Genomic DNA, 20,841 nt, shown 5'->3' with positions numbered 1-20,841 from the left:
TATTTAATCAATGTTGCTGTTGCATTCCAATTACTGACTTTTGTTTAAAAATAGACTGTAGTAGGATTTATAGTTCTAGTACTGTTCCAGACATTTGCTAAATTATGTTTTACTTTTAGCACTTTGATTGAGTGCATTTCAGGGTTGAAGAGCTGGAGTGTGGTTAATTGGGCTCGGTAACATGGTGTCCTGTACGGAAAGTGACAAAGATTAATGGTTAGTAGTATTAACACTTTCACACATATCACAAACAGGTCACTAGACTGTCTATGCTGTCCACTTTCCTAACACAGGAAGTAATGCCAGTGAGCACAAAGACTATCATGAGGTTTTGGTGACACACATTAACTAAGTGAGTTGACTCATAATTTTGTCAAATAAGAAGACCTACTTGGGTAAGCTAAGAGATGTTATGAGATGTTATGCTGGATACACACTGTACGATATATAATTCATACAGCTGACGAATGATATATCGTTCAGTGTATTGGATCATGTGTACACATGATATATCTGTGAATAACGTAATTTATCAAGTAGTCTATAAAAATGACAGTGAGAAGTCAATTGTTTGGTTTTGGCAGCGTCTTCACTTTAGAAGGTTTGATACATCTTAGTCAGTATTTCATGTCCAGGGTGCTGAAGAGTGATCACTTTGGATATACCGGGAACTGCAGACTAATCAGTACAATATGTTAAACATACTGGGCCTGATTCAGAGATACACAATATTTCACTCACAATAATGATAATATGCAATGGCTAGTTTCAGCTTCCCCTTGTGTACTAGCTTGCTTCAGACTGTGCAAGGCCTGGGACACCCACTGTCAATGTTCGTGAATGGTGAATGGTGCAACTCCAACTGTGGTTTTGGACAGTCCACCATTGGCGCACCATCACATGTACCATTGACCCTTCACCAGCCTATGGCAGAGGCTGTGTCTCTTTTTGATATTCGTCTGAACATGGCATCTGTAGCTGCAGCTCTGCATCTGAGAATGCAGTTGCTATCATTGACACACTAATGACACTCCCATAACATGCCCATGAGACACCTTTTATTACATACACTTCAGGCCACCTCCCAGTCACCACCCTGGAACACTCATTATGCAGTAGTCAATATTTGTTATGGTCTCCTAGGACTCACCGTGTAAGACCTCTAGAATCACTGAGAAGGTCATCACCAATAACAGCCACCCACTGTTCCCTTAGAACTGGACACATTCAGTACTTAGGTGGCCGCCTGGACTTAACTCGAGATAGTAGAGGCTTACATGGTTATCCTAGGACTTCAAGATGTTATGCGACTGTAGGACTTCAGGATGGAGTGAGATATTCAAGGGAGGAGTTGACAGAGTGTGGCTAAAGAAATTATGGATATTCAGCTATGTGACCTTGAGGGCCAGATATTGACTTTAAAAGCCGAGGTGCAGCTCAAACAGCTGATAGGTATACAGTCTGAGATGTGACTGTGGAGCCGAAGTTATAGCAGAGATGCGGCCTTGAGGACTGATGTGTGACTATGAAAGACAAGGTGCTGCTTGAGAGCCGGGATGCAGCTTAGAGAGATGGGGTGTGGCTGGAAAGCCGAGATGTTAATTGCCGAGATGCGGCCTTGAGGGCCGGGGTGCGACTAGTGAACTGAGGTGCAACTTGTGAGCCAAGGTGCGGCTTGACAGCCAAAGTGCAGCTTGAGAGCCGAAGTGCAGCTGAGAGAGCTGGCATGTGGCTGGAGTACCTAGATGTAGAATACAGAAATGCGGCCTTGAGGGCCAAGGTGCGGCTTGTGAGCTGGGGTGTGGCTTTGAGAGCAGGAGTGCACCTGGAAAGCCAGAGTGCAGCTGGAAAGCAGAGATGTTAAATGCAGAGATGTGGCCTCAATGGCTGGGGTGCAGCCTTGATGGCCGGGGTGCGGCCTCGATGGCTGAGGTACAGCTTTGAGGCCTGGGTGTGGCTTTGAGAGCCAGGGTGCAACTGGAAAGCTGAGGTGCGACTAGAAAGCCGAGTTGTTAAATGCTAAAATGCGGCCTTGCGGGCCATGATGACAGATACGCAGAGAATACCACACCTTGCAGAGAAACTGAACTCTAGATGATGAAGTGAGAGCAAGCACAGGCAGAAGCAGGCACAGACAGGCAGATACACAACTGGCAGGAACCGGAATCACACATCAGAAACATTATAGGTGGCAAGCTGGTGATTGACCAACAGGCTTAAAGGTGCTGAACCAATGGATTCATGGCAGATGTTTAATAGAATCTATAGATGAGAAGAAATGTCATCCAGTATCAGGTGCCGTAGGCCAGCATTCCAATCTCCTAGCAACTGGAGATGCCATCCCAATATGGCATGTGCATTGTCCTGGAGCAGGATTCCGGAAGTGTCGTGACCTGGAGGAGAGACACCCAGAGCACGAGTAAGTAACAAGGAGTACTGGTGACTAGTGAAAGTACCCCCCCTTGATTAGGGGTTAAGGAACCCCTAGAACCAGGCTTGTTAGGGAAGTCCTTGAAAAATCTCTCTTTAAGCTTTAGAGCATGTAAAGACTTCTCAGGTACCCAAGAACGCTCTCTTGGTCCATAACCCTTCCAGTGGACCAAGAAGTGTAAATGTCCTCGCATAAACTTGGAGTCCAAAATCTTCTCCACCACAAACTCTTGTTGACTTCTAAAGAGCACAGGAGATGTTCTTCCAGGACGTTTAGGTCTGATTTTAGAGGACAAGAATACTGGCTTAAGCACGGAACAGTGAAAAGTATTATGATTTTGAGTGTGTTGGGCAGTTTAAGCCAGAAGGTGACAGGATTAACCTGAGATATTATACAGAATGGTCTGATATATCTAGGACTGAGCTTCTGCAACGACTGATGGAGCCTGATGTTTTTAGCCGATAACCAGACCAAATCCCTAACTTTGAAATTACATGGTTTCCGGTGTCTGTCTGCCATTGATTTGGAATGTAAGGAAGCTTTGAGGAGAAAATGGTGTACCTTATTCCAGATGGAGCAGAGTAGGGAAACCAAAGACAGAGATGAAGAACTCGTGGTATTAGGGTCAAAGGAATTTGCTCTGGGATGCAGTCTTGTTGTACAGAAGAAAGGTTAGACTGCAGAGGCAGAGTGACAAATTATTAAATGCAAATTCAGCTAAAGGTAAATGGCTGACTTAGTCGTTATGGCATTTGGACACAACACATCGGGGATACTGTTCCCGAGACTTGTTAACCCTCTCTGGATGCCCATTGGATTGGGGATAGTAGCCAGAGCATAAGCTAAGACTGATGCCCAAAGAAGAACAAAATCCCTTCCAGAAGTGAGCAATGAAATGTGTCCCATGGTCCGAAACAATGTCCTGCGGTAACTCATACAGTGGACAGCGCCTTAGTAGTGGAGAGTTTGGTTAATGGAATGAAATGTGCCATTTTTTTCTAAATCGATCCACCACAGTCCAAATGACAGTACATCATGAGGAAAGAGGAAGTTCCACCACAAAATCCATAGCAATATGGGTCCAAGGTTTAGAAGGCACTGAGAGTGGTAGTAGAAGGCCAATGGGAGCAACCTGAGGAGTTTTATTCCTGGCGCAAATGTTGCAGGCCAAAATGAACTCACAAACATCTTGGAAGAAGGATGGCCACCATACAAATGAGAGAGTAATTCAAGAGTCTTGGAAATACCCGGGTGATCTGCTACTTTACTGGAATGTGTCTTTCAGGAACAAACAATAATCCTGGCAGTTTCCCAGATGGAGCTTCCGATTGAAAAGATAGAAGGGCATTAGCCAAATTATGGGTAATAGCCACATATATCTAAGAACTAGGAATAATGGGCTCATCAGAGGCAGTAGACTGCTGAATCGGAGAAAACTTTGAGAGAGAGCATCAGCTGATGTTCTTAGATCTGGGCTGAAAGGAAATTTCATAATTAAAACATGTAAAGAATAATATCCAATGATCTTGCCTGGAATTCAATCTCTTAGCTGTCTCAATGTATGACAAATTTTTATGATCAGTCAGGACAGTGATCTGATGTTTGGACCCCTCCAGACTGAAGCAGACAATGGATTAAGTTGTACTGTCTGGACTGGGAGAGAAAGATACCTGGATACAGGCTCGGACTGGGCTGTCGGGGAATTGGGTAATTCCCCAGTGGGCATCACTGTGATTTGGCCACACCCCTTTCTATGAGGGGGTGGAGCTTAGTGGGCTGCAAACCGGGGGAAGGAATAAACTGCCATCAGGCACAACCGCATTAACAATGGGTCCAGTGGAGCTCCAGACCCCTGCCCATTCAGTCCCCACCCATGGCCAATGAAGCTCTGACCACCCGTGGGACACTGAAGCTCCACCCTCCGCCGGGTAGTTAAAACTACACCCATTTGCAAGTTTACAAAGTTCCAACCATTTACCCCTTGCAATGCTTCCTGAGTCAGCAGCATGAAGCAGGAACTAAAAATGTCTGCCAGGTATATCTGCACAGCTCATTGCAGAAAATAGGAGGCTCAGCTGTGTCTGTCAGGTATGTCTGTGACACTATTCTTTTTAAGGGCACTATGGGAAAAATGGCATTTTGGGCAATACTGTGCACTAAAGTGTGGCTTGTGGAGCATTTCTGTGGTGGCATGTGCAATATAGTTGTGAGGGGCATGTGGGGTATTTTTTTGTGATGCATGTTGGGTATTTTTTGGGGGAAGCATGTGGGGTATTTTGTGTAGGCACGTGGGGTATTTTTGTGTGTGCATATGGGGTATTTCTATGTCGGCATATGGCAGGAGCGTTTCAAGAGAGGAGGGGGCCCATATGCAGTCTCCGCAATGGGCCCCCTCTTCTCAGTCTGGTGGCTGGCATCTCACTAGAGTGTGCCAAGAATCTATAGTGCATGCTCAGGTTACTGGGAAAATGGCCGTGGTGGCCATTTTCCCTTTACTGCGCATGCGTAAAATGATGGTAAAATGTCCAAGGCGGCCATTTTCCAGTGGGACTCCAGAGAGATAAGTATAATATGGGTTCAAGGTGTGTGCCCATTATAAATATGCCCCTGGCATATGGGGCATTTCTGTAGTGGCATGTGGGATATTTTTATTTGGGCATATGGGGTATTTCTGTGGTAGCATGTGGGATATTTTTGTGGTGGGGCACATGGGGTACATTTGTGGGGGCAAATACCAACTGGTGTGTAAAGTAATTAGCAAGTGTTATAATAATGATAAGGGTAGAATGTGTGTGAAAAAATACATAAATATTAAACAAACTGGAAGGTGATATACAAAGTGACTATGTGTATTAAATGGTGATGCCCTGGAGAGGTCCAGCCAAAACAGCTCAGGGGGCCCCACACCCAAACGCTCACCCCAAATAAACTGATGCTAACAATATAAATAGGACTTACTTGTAATTATGCCTGTATGTATACAGTAATGATCGCATAGTGCATCTGCAACTCTGTTTTTTGTATATGCCACTTTGAAATCTCAGCATGATAGCACCTTTCATTACTATTAGGGTGTGCAGTCTAGAGCCCCTCCTTATACCCCATATTGTGTATTTATACACACATCTGAAGCCTGAGATTGCTCCAGTCTAGATTTTTTTTAAAGAAATAGAGCCCCTATGCGGGACCAATAATATGTGATTCTGTGAGAGGGGGCAGGGACTAAGGGGTCTATGTACTAAGCTTTGGAGAGAGAGAAAGTAGATGGAGATAAAGTACCAACCAATCAGTTTCTAACTGTCACTTTACAGAGACTGTTTGAAAAATGACAGGAGCTGACTGGTTTGTACTTTATATACATCTACTTAATCTCTCTCCATGGCTTAGTACATAGGGGTCTATGTGCTCACCCCAATAGGCTACAATAAATGGTATGGTACATACAGACTAAAGCGCTTCCTTAAAGTGTTATATATGTGTGAGATAGCTGGGGAAAAGGGGAGGGGAAAGAAAGGAAAGAAATGTATGAGGGAGGGGCCAGGCTTGGACTGGACACCCGGGGATTCAGTGAAATCCCTGTCGGGCGTCGGTGATTTGTAGCCACACCCTCTATCATGGGCATGGCCTATGGCACCATGCCGGCCGGCAGTTTACCACAGGGAACTGGATCACAGTACACTGACAGTCAGACTAAGGACTGCAGTGCAATACTGGGCAATAAATACCAGTGGTCTCGGCAGAGGGGTCAGAGGAGCATGTGCTGAGCTCTGATTGGATGAGCTCATCAAATGCTCCTCTGACCCATGAAGATCATCAGCAGCCTCATAGGAGTGTCTCATTGTGAGGCTGTGACTGCTGCTCTGCCAGCTACATGAGGCTGCTGTTGATTCTGGTGAGTAAACTGTGTGGGCACTACAGTGTGGCATAATGTGTGGGGGCACTACAATGTGGCATAATGTGTGGGCACTACAGTGTAGCAGAATGTGTGGGTGCTACATGTGGCATAATGTGTGGGCATTACAGGTGGCATAATGTGTGGGCACTACAGGTGGCATAATGTGTGGGCACTACAGGTAGCATACTGTGTGGGAACTACAGTGTGGCATAATGTGTGGGCACTACAGTGGTATAATGTGGGGGGCACTACCTATCTGCACTAACCCCCTGACCCCTCCTTGCCAAATACTATCTCTCTGCACTACCTCTCTAACCCCTCCATACTCACCACTACCTGTCTGCACTACCCCCCTGACCCCTCCTTACCAAACACTATCTCACTGCACTACCTCCCTGACCCGTCCATACTCACTACTACCTATCTGCACTACCCCCTGACCCCTCCTTACCAAACACTACCTCTCTGTACTACCTCCCTAATACCCTCATGACCCCTCCTTACCAAAAGCTACCTCTCTGTACTACCTCCCTAATACCCTCATGACCCCTCCTTATCAAACACTATCTCTCTGCACTACCTCCCTGACCCCTCTATACTCACCACTGCTTATCTGCACTACCCTCCTGACCCCTTCATACTCACCACTTCCCATCTGCAATACCCCCCTGACCCCTCCTTACCAAACACTATCTCTCTGCACTACCTCCCTGACCCCTCCATACTCACCACTACCTATCTGCATTACCTCCCTGACCTCTTCATACTCACCACTCGCTACTGCACTAACCTCCTGACCCCTCCTTACCAAACACGAGATAGTGTTTGGAACTCTGCACTACCTACCTAACCTCTCCATACTCACCACTACCTATCAGCTCTATTCCCTTGTCCCCTCCTTACCAAAAACTATCTCTGCTGTTTTTATTATCCAACTGGCCCTTCCATACCAAATATTGCACTGCCTACATGACCCCCCATGCCCACCACAACTGACCCATGCCCACATAACCTACTGCCATGCACAGGAGTAGATTACCGACCTCTCCTACTATATATATATATATAGAGAGAGAGAGAGAGAGAGAGAGAGAGAGAGAGTTTTATAATATTCTATTTGTAGTATATAAAAGGGTCATAAATTATACCAATATTTTTCCACATTATAGTTGGCCACACTCCTTTCAGAGACTAGCCACACCCCTTTGTGGGTCTCTATTATTGTCTTCCCCTATGGGCTCTTCATGCTCCAGTCCACCACTGCCTGGATATGCAATCAAAACCCCATCGGACAATCTCACCTGAGAACCGTTTTGTGGTTTTTGAGCCATGGTAAACCAAGGACAATTGGAACCAAGGGACAATGCAGCAGGAAAAAGGAGATGGACTCAGTATGTAAAGCTCCCACTGTGAGACGGATGGATAGGGTCTGAGAATTAATAACACCACGGGATAATGAAATACCATCAAGCCAGCAGATGGAGATGAAGGACATAAGAACTTCAGATGGCATTCCTAGTGTCTTAAAGAAGGAAATGTCCATAAAATTTCCAGCCACACCACTATACAAAAATGCGGTAGTAACTATTTCCTTTCCAAATACCTGGATAAGGGCAAGTACCAGAAAATAATTTTTGAGAGAAACAGATGCAACGACTAGATGTAGTTCCCGGTAGATCTGGACCTTGCCTTTTCCCAACTTTGATGGGCAGGAGCTTGGCAGAGTGACCTTTACCTCCACAGTATAGACAGAGACTCAGAGACTGTCTCCTGAGCTTATCTTCTGTGGACAGGCTAAACGCCCCTATCTGCATGGGTTCTCCTTGCTCTGTCAAGGAATCCAATGCTGGAGACTGAGGGGACAAAGTGGGAAGGTCCTTCTCAACCCTATGTTCGTTTATGCAGCGGTCAATGCAGATAGCGAGATGCATAAGATTATCCAGAGTCTCAGGCATGGGATGCTGAACCAGGATAGCCTTAATTTGTTCAGACAGACTAAGATGGAATTGGCTACGAAGTGCAGGTTTATCCCATCTGCTATCTACAGACCATTTACGGAACTCTGCACAATAATCCTCTGCCACTTTCAGTCCTTGTTTAAGAGACCCCAGATTTGCCTCAGCCATAGCTGCTTTATCTGGGTTATCATAGAGGAGACGTAAGGCTTGGAAGATGGCATCAACAGATTGTAGGGCACCAGGGGTAGGAAGCAAACTGAAGGCCCAGGTCTGAGGATCACCTTGGAGCAAGGACATGACTACACCAACATGCTGAAATTCTGTAACAGAAGAAAGAGGACATAGTCTAAAATATAACTGACAGCTCTTTCTGAAATTCAGGAATTCCTTGCAATCCTCCAAAAAACGGTCTGGAAGATTCACTTTAGGCTCCCTGACAGTGGCCTGTGCTGAACATGAGTGAACATCCTCCACTCATAAGGACAGTTCCTCAACGTTTTGGGTGAGAGCTTGGATTTGAGCTGCCAGAACTTGTGCAGGATCCTGGCCAGGATCCATGTCAGTCGCGACTGTCTTGGCCGGCTTTAATGTTATGGTCTCTTAGGACTCACCGTGTAAGACCTCTAGAATCACTGAGATGAGGTCTTCACCAATGACCGCCACCCGCTGTTCCCAAGGAACTGGACATGTTCACTGGAAGTTAGGTGGTTACCTGGACTTAATTCGAGATAGTAGAGGCTTACACCATTATCCTAGGGCCACAAGATGTTATGCGACTGTAGGACTTCAGGACAGAGTGAGATATGCAAGGGATGAGTTGACAGAGTGATGCTAAAGAACTAGAGATGAGCGGGTTCGGTTCTCAGAGAACTAAGGCCACCCGAATTTAGCATGCCCGAGTCAAATCCAAGCAGGCTCGGAGGTTCCCACCTTACTCAGTTCTCAAAACCGAGGCAAAACCATAGAGACGGAAATCTCGCGGTTCACGAGCTTTCGTCTCTATGATCAATGTAGTATATAAGGGACCATGCGACGGATGCCATTTCCACTCCGGCTGTGTAAAGTGAACAGGGAGGGTGGGTAGTGTAAGGCTGGGAGAGGTACTGGTGCTATCTGCTGTGTCCTGGGCTGGTGACTGCTGATCCATTCTGGTCTCTGGTCACTGTGCTGTCACTATCACTGTGCTGTCTGTGCTGGTCCATTCTGGTCTCTGGTCACGGTGCTGTCACTGTCACTGTGCTGTCTGCTGATCCATCTGGGCTGTCAGCTGTGTCCTGGGCTTGTGCTGTGTACATCTCTGGGCCCAAGTTCTGGACTCCAAAAAAAGAGTAAAAAAAAAAAGTGTATTTTTATATTTTTCTGTGTGTGCATGCGTGTTAGGCTTAACCACAGTAGAGCACTAGTGCCAGCCAGCAATGCAAGTTGCACTTGCAACCTTGTGCTGCCTGACTCCAGTCGCTCTTAAAAAAACAAAACAATAAAAGTGTCACTGTCTTATATATTTCTGTATGTGCGTGGGTGGTACCACAGTAGTGCCAAGATCAAGCGACTACAGTCATGTTCAATAAAAAATAAAAACAATTCAAGTGTCACTGTCTTACATATTTTTTTCTTCTGTGTGCGCGTGGGTGTTAGGCTTAACCACATTAGCGCACAACATCAAGCAACTACAGTTAGGTTCAATAAAAAAAAAAACTAGTGTCACTGCCTTATATATTTTTTTCTTCTGTGTGTGCGTGGGTGTTAGGCTTAACCGCAGTAGCGCAGTAGCCAGCCAGCAACACAAGTTACAACCTTGTGCTGCCCGACTCCAGTCGTAATCAATTGTTACTCTGTGGCCAAGTTCTTCTGGAACTGACAAAAAATAAAAATCATCATTTGTCTTTTTTCTAATATTTTTGTGTGTGCGCACGACTGCACGTGTGTGAATTTTGGAACCGCACCTTGGCTACACTATTGGTGATTGTGACACTGCTTCTAGACTGCAGAAAAATATGGAGAGCTGTCACATGACAGGAGAGCAAGGCCAAGAACCACATGTTATAGCTGCCGCCAGCAGTGCAAGGCCATCAACTTCCTCGACCTCTAGGAAGGCCCTTGCCCCAGGGCTTAAGTCACGCCATCGATAAGGTAAAGCAGGTTTTACTGAAATTAAGAAAAAAAAATTGAAATGATATTTGACTTTAGATAAACAAAAAATTGCCAATATGCCATTCACTACACAAAGTGGCAAGGAAAGGATAAAGCCTTGGCCTTCTAACTTTATGAAGAAGACTGCTGATTCTTCTGATAGCCCTTCTGCTTGTAGTTGTAGTGGTGGTGGTCCAATTAAAAATTTTAAAGTTGTTAAGACAGCTCTGGAAAAACCAACTGTGTGCCCTGAGAAATCGAAATCACAAATCCCCGGGGAGAGGCAAGTGTGTCCGCGGTTGCCATGTGTGAGCCCGACCTAAATACTAGTGTACTGGAGGATCCTCCAAGTTCCAACGTTTGTGTGCCCTCTGTAAATGTGGGGAAGGGCAGTCAACATCTTGCACATGTAGTCATTGAGGATGCTTCTGTGGAATTGTACATGGAGGAGGAAGAGGATATTTTGGTGGATGAAGGCGCTAAGGATGGTGAGGATGTTGATGATGAAGATGTTGGTGTTTGATGATGAGGATGTTGATGCCGAGGATGTCCTTTGTGTAAGTAAGGCAACAGCTGTTGCCCATGGTTTGAAAAAGCCAAAGCCCAAAAATCTACTTCTCACGTGTGGAATTATTTCCATCCCAATCTGGACAACAGTTGTCAAGCCATATGTGCCCATTGCCATGCAAGAGTGAGTAGAGGGAGGGACCTAAAACACCTAGGAACCTCCTTCTTGTTACGTCACTTGGAGCGCAATCAGATATCAAAGTGTACGTCGCCAAGTTCCAAAACTCAAAACGTAACAAGTTCATTGTCAACTACCTGCTGCTTCTCAGTGAGATCCGAGCGCCTTCGATCTCCAACACCAACACCTGCATCATCATCTACATCCTCATTCGTGATCGGGCGTAATTTAAAAAAACAATTGACTATTAAACAGTCCTTTGATAGAGGAAGCAAGTATAACAGCTGTCACTCAGTTTCACAGTGGGTCTCTGACGCCATGACGGCTGTGCTAGTATTAGAAATAATAAAAAATGAGGCTGATAGTGTGGAGGAAGTGCAAAAGGAGGATGAGGGAGAAATTTGTGTCCTATCTGACGCTAATGTGGATGTTGATATTAAGGATGTGGTTTGAATAAATCAGCCACCAGTGGCAGCAGTTCTTGCTAATGATAAGAAGAATGCCAGAAAAGCAACGTCTTGGGTGTGGAATTATTTAATCTAAATTCTGACAACAGTTGTGAAGGCATCTGTTCCATTTGTAAAGCCAAAGTTAGCAGAGGAAGGGACGTTAACTATCTAGGTACCTCCTCCCTGTTACATCATTTGCAGCACGTTCATGCAATTTATTTAACAAAATTATAATTTGTAAATTGATAACAAGCAGTCCAGTATCAGCTACCAGCAGTTTGGACCATAACATGCAATCTCCACCACCAACAGCCTCATCATCAACATCCTCCTTAATAATTGAAGGTAGTCCTTCCAAAAAATGTTTTGTGGGGCCCAAACAAACCAAGGAGATCAGCCACGAAAGTGTCAGTCCTAGTGGCTAAAGTGCTTGGTTTGTTAAACTGTGCATGTCCTTTTTAATATCCCACATAAGAGTGGGTGGGAGGGACAATTCCATCTTGCACCTCTTTCCTTTACATTTGACACAATTTGGGGCATTGCCGACTGACATTATTATAGATTATTAAACTGTCATCCTGTCTGCCACTGCTGTTTGCCAATGTTTCAAAGATGTCTGATATTTTTTTAAACTGCTATGCGTTTGTGCCGCTGCTCTGTTGCTTACTTTAGCCAGCCAGCTCGCTGTAGCCTTTGGCGTATGTTGGTGAATAATAGTGAAATCAATATTGTGAGCTGTGAGGTGGTTAAACATGCCAAGAAATGCCTGAAAATCATTGTTATTAAGGTTAATAATGCTGTAGGAACAAAAACAGGCCCAATTTATGTGGTTTTAGCTGATTTTATGATTTTTTGCAAAAAATCCAGAACCAAAACCAAAACACGAAAATAAAACAAGGAGGAAAAAAATCCAAAACCAGATTCAGATCCAAAACCAGGGGAGATCCAGATCCAAAACCAAAACACGGGGGTCGGCACACATCTCTATAAAGAACAGGTGGATTTTCAAATGGCTATGTGACCGTGAGGGCCAGATGTTGACTTTAAAAGCCGAGGTGCAGCTCGAACAGCTGATAGGTATACAGTCTGAGTAGAGACACCCGGAGCATGAGTAAGTAACAAGGTGCACTTATGACAAGATGTTTAATATTTTCCTAGATCAGGGCTCGACAAATTTTTGTAAAATCTAGGAGCCATCTTAATAGTTTAGGAGTCCATTACCAAAATATATGAAAGCTTGTATAGACCACCACACATGCCCTTTCAATGCCCCTCAACCTAGTAGTAAGCCCCCAGTAGGAAGTCCCCTTTAATAGTGCCCCCAGTATTAAGCCCCCTGTAATAGTGCCCCCAGTAGTAAGCCCCCTTTAATAGTGCCCCAAGTAGTATGCTCCCTTCAATAGTGTCCCCAGTAGTAAGCCCCCAGTAGTAAGTCCCCTTTAATAGTGCCCCCATTGAGCACCTATTCGATGGGTAACCAATTCCCCCCAGGCAAACCCACCCCTTCGCAGCCACACTGTGCAGTTATTCCTCCCCCCACATTGCCACATTACTGGGGGGGGCACAATGGTCCTGGAGAGAATCCCCCCCCTCCCCATCGGCGGTGGCCAACCCTGCACGGCCGCAATCCAGGGCCATGCATTGAAGCTCTTACCAGAGCGCAGATCACTGTAACTTGTGATAGAAGGGTGGGCTCCGGGATTGCTTTAGTGGTGCTGTAATAATTAAAGCAATCCAGACCCCACCCTTCTATCACAAGCTCTTACCGGACCTCTGTGCAGCCAGCCAGATGGGAGAGGGAGCAGGTGTCGCTGCGGGCGGAGGAGCCAGAAAGCCAGGACGTATGAGGAAGATGGTGAGAAGGTATCACCGCAGGCAGAGGAGCCAGACAGCCGGGATGGAGGGTGAGTCAGTCAGTGCACGTACTGTATGAAATGGCCACCCAGGAACCTCCGCTGGGTAACTACTTCTTGGGATCATAAATGGCTGCCCACAAACCTCCGCTGGGGAACTGATTCCTGGGATCATCCCTCTCTGAAATCTGGTCGCCAGGCAACAAAATCTAGTCGCCATGGCGACCTGGCCCCTGGGATTTGTCGAGCCCTGTACTAGATGGTAAAATCTTGTGTTTTGTTTTGTATATTTCACTAACACTATACGCCATAATAGATCTCTAGAATATTACACATATTATAACTAGTGCACTACCACTGTATTCTGTATAACAATCTAGTATGTATATAGATACAATCTCCAGATTGGATTACTGTAACCTCCTCCTATCTGGCCTCCCCAACTCCCATCTCTCTCCTCTCCAGTCTGTCCTCAATGCTGCTGCTCGACTCATCTTTCTCTCCAAATGCTCTAAATCTGCCTCCCCTCTCTTACAAGCCCTCCACTGGCTCCCCTTCCCCTTCAAAACCCAATTCAAGGTTCTCACACTCGCTTACAAAGCCCTCACACACTCCTCTCAAATTACATCTCTGACCTCATCTCCCTTCACTCTCCTGTCCACCCTCTTCATTCAACAAATGCACGCCGCCTCTCATGCCAACTGATTACTTCCTCCCACTCCCACCTCCAAGATTTCCCCTTGCTGCTCCCCACCTTTGGAACTCTCTCCCTCTCCCCATCAGACTCTCCACCTCTCTACAATCCTTCAACCGTGCTCTCAAGATCCACTACTTCATCAGTGCTTTCCAGCTCTCATCCTAACTTGCTGCTACATGCTCCCTCCTCCCTGTCTTCCCCATTTGTATCATGCCTGTCTGTCTGCCCCCCTGCCCTTGAGAATGTAAGCTCTTACGAGCAGGACCCTCTACCCTCTTGTGCTTCTCCTTACTTTATTTTCAGCTACTTCTTACTCACCACTAGGACACCTAACACTTGGTTGCTCATGCTCTGTGCTTATTTGGGTGTTATGGCCACCAATGTATCAATGTATCAATGTATATTATCCATGTTCTTGTCCTGCATTGTATTGTATTGTATTGTAAGTCATTTTTTTGGTTATGTACTTTGTAAGGCACTGTGGAACACTTGTGGCGCCAAGTAAATAAATGATGATAATAATAATATATTCATGCACACTACCATACCACACACTAAAGCTGGCCACACACTAGACCAACTTACATCCAACCAGCCAACTTGTTGATTGGTTGGAATGAAAATCTGGTAAGGAATGGGAGTAAATGATGATCAGCAATTTGCTCCTAAATGCCAGAAAACAGATGAAAATGGTCGTTCAGACAAGTTTGTTAACTGTTTGATCTACACAATTTGTTCAAACAACAGTTTTGTCCATTTTCCGGCGTTTGGGAGCAAATTGCTGATTGTCATTTGCTTTCATTCCTTACCAGATTTTCATTCCAACCAATCAACTAGTTGGCTGGTTGGATGAAAGTTGGTCTAGTGTGTGGCCAGCTTAACATACCACCATCGCATACAATGCATCAATTCTTAGATTGTTAACATGTGGACTAGGGTCCAGCCTGTATTCAGTATGGATTGCTATTGTGTAAGCAGCCGCAAATTCGCACGGATCGCAGCTGCAAATGTCTGCTAATGCCTGCCATAGCTCATCCGGCATAGAGATGCCCACTGCTGCTTTCTCGCATCTGTAATACCTCGCTCTCGTGCGTATACATCGGTACCATCGACAGACATCAGCTCGTCATGCACAATTTACACCAGGTCTGACCAGCCACAGAAACTGCAAGTCTCGTCGCTCACAGTGAGTACTCAAGCTGCGTATGCAATCGGAGTGGCTACTTTATGCACGCTTTCAAACGGACAGATGCACCTGCGTTTCTATGACCGCTCCCTGTCACCACCCCCAAATGCTCACAGCTTGTCAATCACTGCAATGGATGCCTCTGTGCTTACGAAATCGCAATGCGATTGCAGCACACGCACAGTGCGACATATACACATGCACAGTTGTGACAATCGACCGAAGTCCGTACGTAATTGCAAATGCGTACGCCGCTGAATCAGTCCCTAGGTTCTCTGTACAATACAAAAATATTCCAGTAAAGGATGTCTGCATCCAAACTTTACATTTTTTTTAAGTTGTGATTGTGGTGCAGCACATCTGGTATATATAGCCTGGCAATGGCTACAGGCAAGTGTCCGAGTCAAGGCAGTGAGGGAGGGGCTGGTGGCAAGGCACCTGTTAATAAATGTTTCAGACAATGGCCCTCATTCAGACCCGGACGCAAGTGGCCGTTCGTACGCTCGTCGTACGTACACACATATGTAAATTCAAGCACTCGCTCGTATTTTCGAACGTAGCTAAACATCCTCCCCAAACTCTACCGACCCCTCCTCTAACTAACGAGCGTGCCAAATAGCGAGCGTACATCACCAAAGTGGCTTGAAGGGAACGCACGCACAAGTACAAACCGGAAGTGGGTCTGTCAGATTCCGATTACCTGCTCCTTTATTCTGCCTACCTCCCTCAATCGTATCATGCCAATCAATATATCAATTATCTTAATTGGTTTTTTTTTTTTTTTTTGGACAATGCAATAAACTTTACTCTTGTCCGTGTTTGTGTTTACCCGCAGAATACGTACGGCTTAAACATTCGCTTTTCTTTGTCAAAATACATGTTAGAGCCAATTAAACATTTGTTTTATTTGTTTTTAACCACGCATATTTTCCTGGGTTCATTTCTTTATTTAAATTTGCTTACACATGTCACTGCATCAAGCCTATCATAACTCTCAAGAGATTTGTGGCCCTGTCGAACACATGACTCATACACTAACCAATAGAATTGGTCCTGTTAATTACCCAAATACATTAGCCAATCAAATTTATTTTCGGGTCTTTATTAAAAATGATTTTTAGCAAATACACCATTGCCATCATGAGTAAGTTTTTGTGACTGTGGTTTTCATGTTTATCTTTGTACTCATATGTGCATGGCCATGTTTTCATGTATGTCCTATTTATTCATTGTACTCATATGTGCATGGCCATGTTTTCATGTATGGCCTATTTATTCATTGTACTCATATGTGCATGGCCATGTTTTCATGTATGGCCAAATTATTCATTGTACTCATATCTGCATGGCCATGTTTACATATTTGTGTTGTCAAAAATTAGTGTTTAACTAGGTCTGGGTTGAAAATAATTTTCACAATTTGTTTCCCATCTTTTAGGGGCAGAGCGAAGACTACGGCGTCATCGGCGTCAAAGACGGTGCTCTCGGCCCCTCTCCCCAACCCCAAGCCAAACCTCAACACCCCAAAATTCCCGTATTTCCCCCTACTCCCCAGCCTGCACAGACCCTGTGGAGGATGTTTCGGGGCTCCTTCCCCTCCATCCCAATTCCCCCTCTCCTCCAACCACCCCTCTTGTAACTACCCCCTCCCCTGAATCCCAAATCACCCCGCCAACCTCGTTGGGGAATGTAGGCACCTCCGAGGAGGATGAGGGAGTGGCTTCTGGAGCGGGCGTTATTTTGAACGGTATGTTTTTTGTTTTTTTTTAGTTTTTAGAAAAAACTGTTTGTATGTGATCCTGTGTCTGTGCCTTTTTTTGTGTGGTTTGTGAGAATTTGTTGTAGATTTCTGTTTGTCTTTACCTTTTACTGCTGATTTCCCCATACACATATCACACCTGTCAGAATCTGATTTTTTTACTTGTAATTTTTTGGGGGACCATTTTTGGGGCCTTGGTATTTTTGGGGTAATTCTGCTTTTGGTCACAATATTGTCATTTTTGGTTAGCTTTGTTTGGCTTGTTTTTTAATGTGGTTTCATTATTGATGTATTAAGCCCCACACTTTTCAAACCCACAGAGGAACAGAGGCGTATGGCGGACTTAGCCGGATGTGTCAAACGGATGTGTGCCTACGTCATCTGCTGGTGGTCCTTGACCATATGTCGGTCATCCTGCGTCCCTAATTTTTTGTTTTCATTTAAAAATAGTTTTATAAATTAAAAAATTTATCTTAACGTTCTGTCTCATTCCTTGTTTCCAAATCTGAGATTGTTTACACTGACATAAGTAGACTCTTCCAGCAAGTATTTGCAATTATTGTCACTAAGATTGTGTGTTGTATTTTGTAGGAAAACAGGCACAAGAAACACCTAACAGTAACAATCTGATTGGCCTTTTTTTGTGTTTGACAATTTATATATTACTACATTTTACAGGTTCCAATTTGGGGAGCAACCTGCTTAGGCCGAGATTACAAAGCCAACTGATTGTACAGGATTCCTTTTGGTGTTGGTTTTGACCCCGAAAACATCTTAAATTTTAGCTCAACTTGCGTCATTACAGGATTACCCCTTAGTAAATTTTAACGTGGGTGAACCTGGTTACACTTGCTTGTAATGGGAAATAAAATTACCAAAATTACACAATCAAAACATTTATTCACAACATAACTAAAATAACAAAGTGTTCACTCACAAACAATACACACAGTGATAAACAAAAATACAACCCATACAACAACATTTGAAAATAAAAAGAAAAATCAAGAACTGGTTGACGAAGGACCATGCCAACATGATTCCACAAATGTTGCGTTGCAATATGGGTTCCAGAATGTATTTCCAATGTGTCCCCATGAAGGATTTAGGGTAGCAGGAAGTAGTCATCGTTGGAGTCCCTAATATTATGAAATCAAACAGAAGATGGTGAAAAAAAAAGAAAATAATTAGATGTTCACAAAAAATCCTTACCACATTGTGTCTAAACACTGTTGTGTTGCCAATAATTACCTAAAATATCTGGCCACCACATCTTCGCGTATGGCCCCCCCACATACTGACCTCCGACCAACCTCGGGGGGGCCATCCTCAGGTAAGGCATCCTCTGGCTGCATTGGGACACCACTCCTTATGGCGATGTTGTGAAATATCCCACACAGGACCAGAATTTTCGAAACCATATCCGGCAAATACATGAGCTCGCCACCAGAGCGGTGGAGGCATCTGAATCGGCCTTTTAAAAGGCCGATACAGTGCTCCACCACTTGCCTGGTGGCTGTAAGTGCGGCATTAAAATTACTTTGTGGCCCTGGTGTGGGAGCCAAATAAGGAGTGAGCAGCCAGGGCGTGCAAGGGTAGCCACTGTCTCCTGTGAAAAAGAAGTGACAACATCAGGATCACTGTGTATCAAGCTTAACATTGTTATGTACTAAAGGTCTCCACTTACCCAGAAGCCACGCATCACCAGCTTGTAGGTTGTTTAATTTGTGCCATATCCCTGATTGCCGGATGACGAATGAGTCATGTGCACTTCCGGGTAATTTTGCATTCAGGGACAGGATCTGGAGGGAGGCATCACATACCACCATTACATTCAGGGAGTGATAGTGTTTACGGTTGCGAAATATGGCCTCCAGACGTGCTGGAGGCTGAAGTGGTATGTGAGTACCATCCACAACCCCTATGATGTGTGGGAAGCCAGCTATTTGGTAAAAAATGGCCTTGGCCACACTAAGGGCACCCATATCCAAAGGCATTTTAATAAAATGATGGAGGTGCTTGAAAAGTGCCTCCATCACTGCCCTCAGGATCCGGGAAAAGGAGGATTGGGAGATTCCCGCCACTATTCCCACCGTTGTTTGAAACGATCCTGAGGCACAGAAATGTAACACCGCCATAAATTGCGTAAGTGGTGGTATTGCTGTAGGACTGTCAATTTGCCGCTCAAGATCACTGTCTATTAATGAGAGAGTTTCTATGATGATTTTGGGTGGAAGACGGTAGCGTCTTAACACCTCATCATCGGGCATTCCAAAAAGGGTGACACATGTTCGATATATCTGGGGCCTTGCACGCCTACGATGCCTACGCCTGGGACGAGATTGAGGTTGGTCGGCTTCCGGGAGCATGGCCAGAACAATCCGACCAAGATCAACCTGAAATGGCAAGATTTGAATGTAAGGCTTTTTTCCCCCCAAAAAAAGGAATTTTACTTAGCTTGATGATACAATCCAATGATGCTTACATGCCGGGGTATTGTCATGATTGGCCCAACCTATAAATAATCACACTATATATAAAAATGCAACAATTTAGGATGGCCATTTTGGATTCTAAATTGGATGCAAGACAAAACATAAAAGGGGAGAAACACACATTTGGGCAAATAGCAAAACGACAGTGCGCAGACTACCTCAATTTGGGCCCAAATGTATTAAACAAATGCTAAAGGGAAAACACAACCAATTTAACGGGTCTAAATAAGCATTTAAAAATGCGCTAATTAGTTCGCAAATACAAGCCACAATAGAAACAGATAAAAATGCACTAATTAGTTCGCAAATACAAGTCACAATAGAAAAAGATAAAAATGCGCTAATTAGTTCGCAAATACAAGTCACAATAGAAACAGATAAAAATGCGCTAATTAGTTCGCAAATACAAGTCACAATAGAAACAGATAAAAATGCGCTAATTAGTTCGCAAATACAAGTCCAAAAATACGCAGATAGAAAAACACGAATTATTTCATACATTTCTGACTAACAAAACCAAAGGTTAAAAGTGTAAGGTCAAACAAAGTTGTGTAAATACAAACATGAACATTTAATAACCAAGTGAAAAAAAAAACTTACCAATAGATAATATATAAGTCTCCGGATCAAAAGGTAGTTGGGGCAGAGCCAAAAGAAACCTAACAAAGGCGCAAATTGGAAACATTAACGAGCCAAAATTCAGGAAAAGAAGGAGACACAAATTGAACAAAAGTTAGACGGCCAAAAACTTACCAAATAAATACACGCCAAAAAAAAAAAACACCAGAAAAAAAGCGAACGGAAAAAAAATTAAGAAAAGGACAAACCAAAAACAACTCCCACCAACGCCAAATCCAAAACCCACCAACAATCCACTCCGACCAACGTAACCTCCAACAACCAACAACCGCCACCTCGACTCGAGACGCCCCAAGCCATAAATAGTGTTTAATTTCCCGCACAAATTAAGGAGGGATCATAGGAACGCACAATCAATGATGCGGCCGAAAAATAGGACGCATGTATAAATACATCACGAGCCAAAAAAAACGTTCTGGTGTATTTCTTGTTTGGAGAGAAGACATGGCTACAGACCAGGGAAACAATGGCCAACAGTCTGCCAGTAAGTATTTCAGGCATTTCAAAACAATGATTAATTTGAAACATAATATAGTGCAAGTTGTGAAGCTTACAATTCTCAACATTTAAACAAATAGGTGTTGAGGATGACATGGAAGAGGCTGCTGGGCCCAGTATTCCGGCCAAAGCTGGCAAAAAGAAAAGGCAGCCACAATTCACAAGA

Source organism: Taudactylus pleione, unplaced genomic scaffold (assembly GCF_031769625.1).
Source record: "Taudactylus pleione unplaced genomic scaffold, aTauple2 ptg000763l, whole genome shotgun sequence".
NCBI lineage: Eukaryota > Metazoa > Chordata > Amphibia > Anura > Myobatrachidae > Taudactylus > Taudactylus pleione.
The sequence above is the reverse complement of the archived record's forward strand: the minus strand, read 5'-3'. Positions refer to the sequence as shown.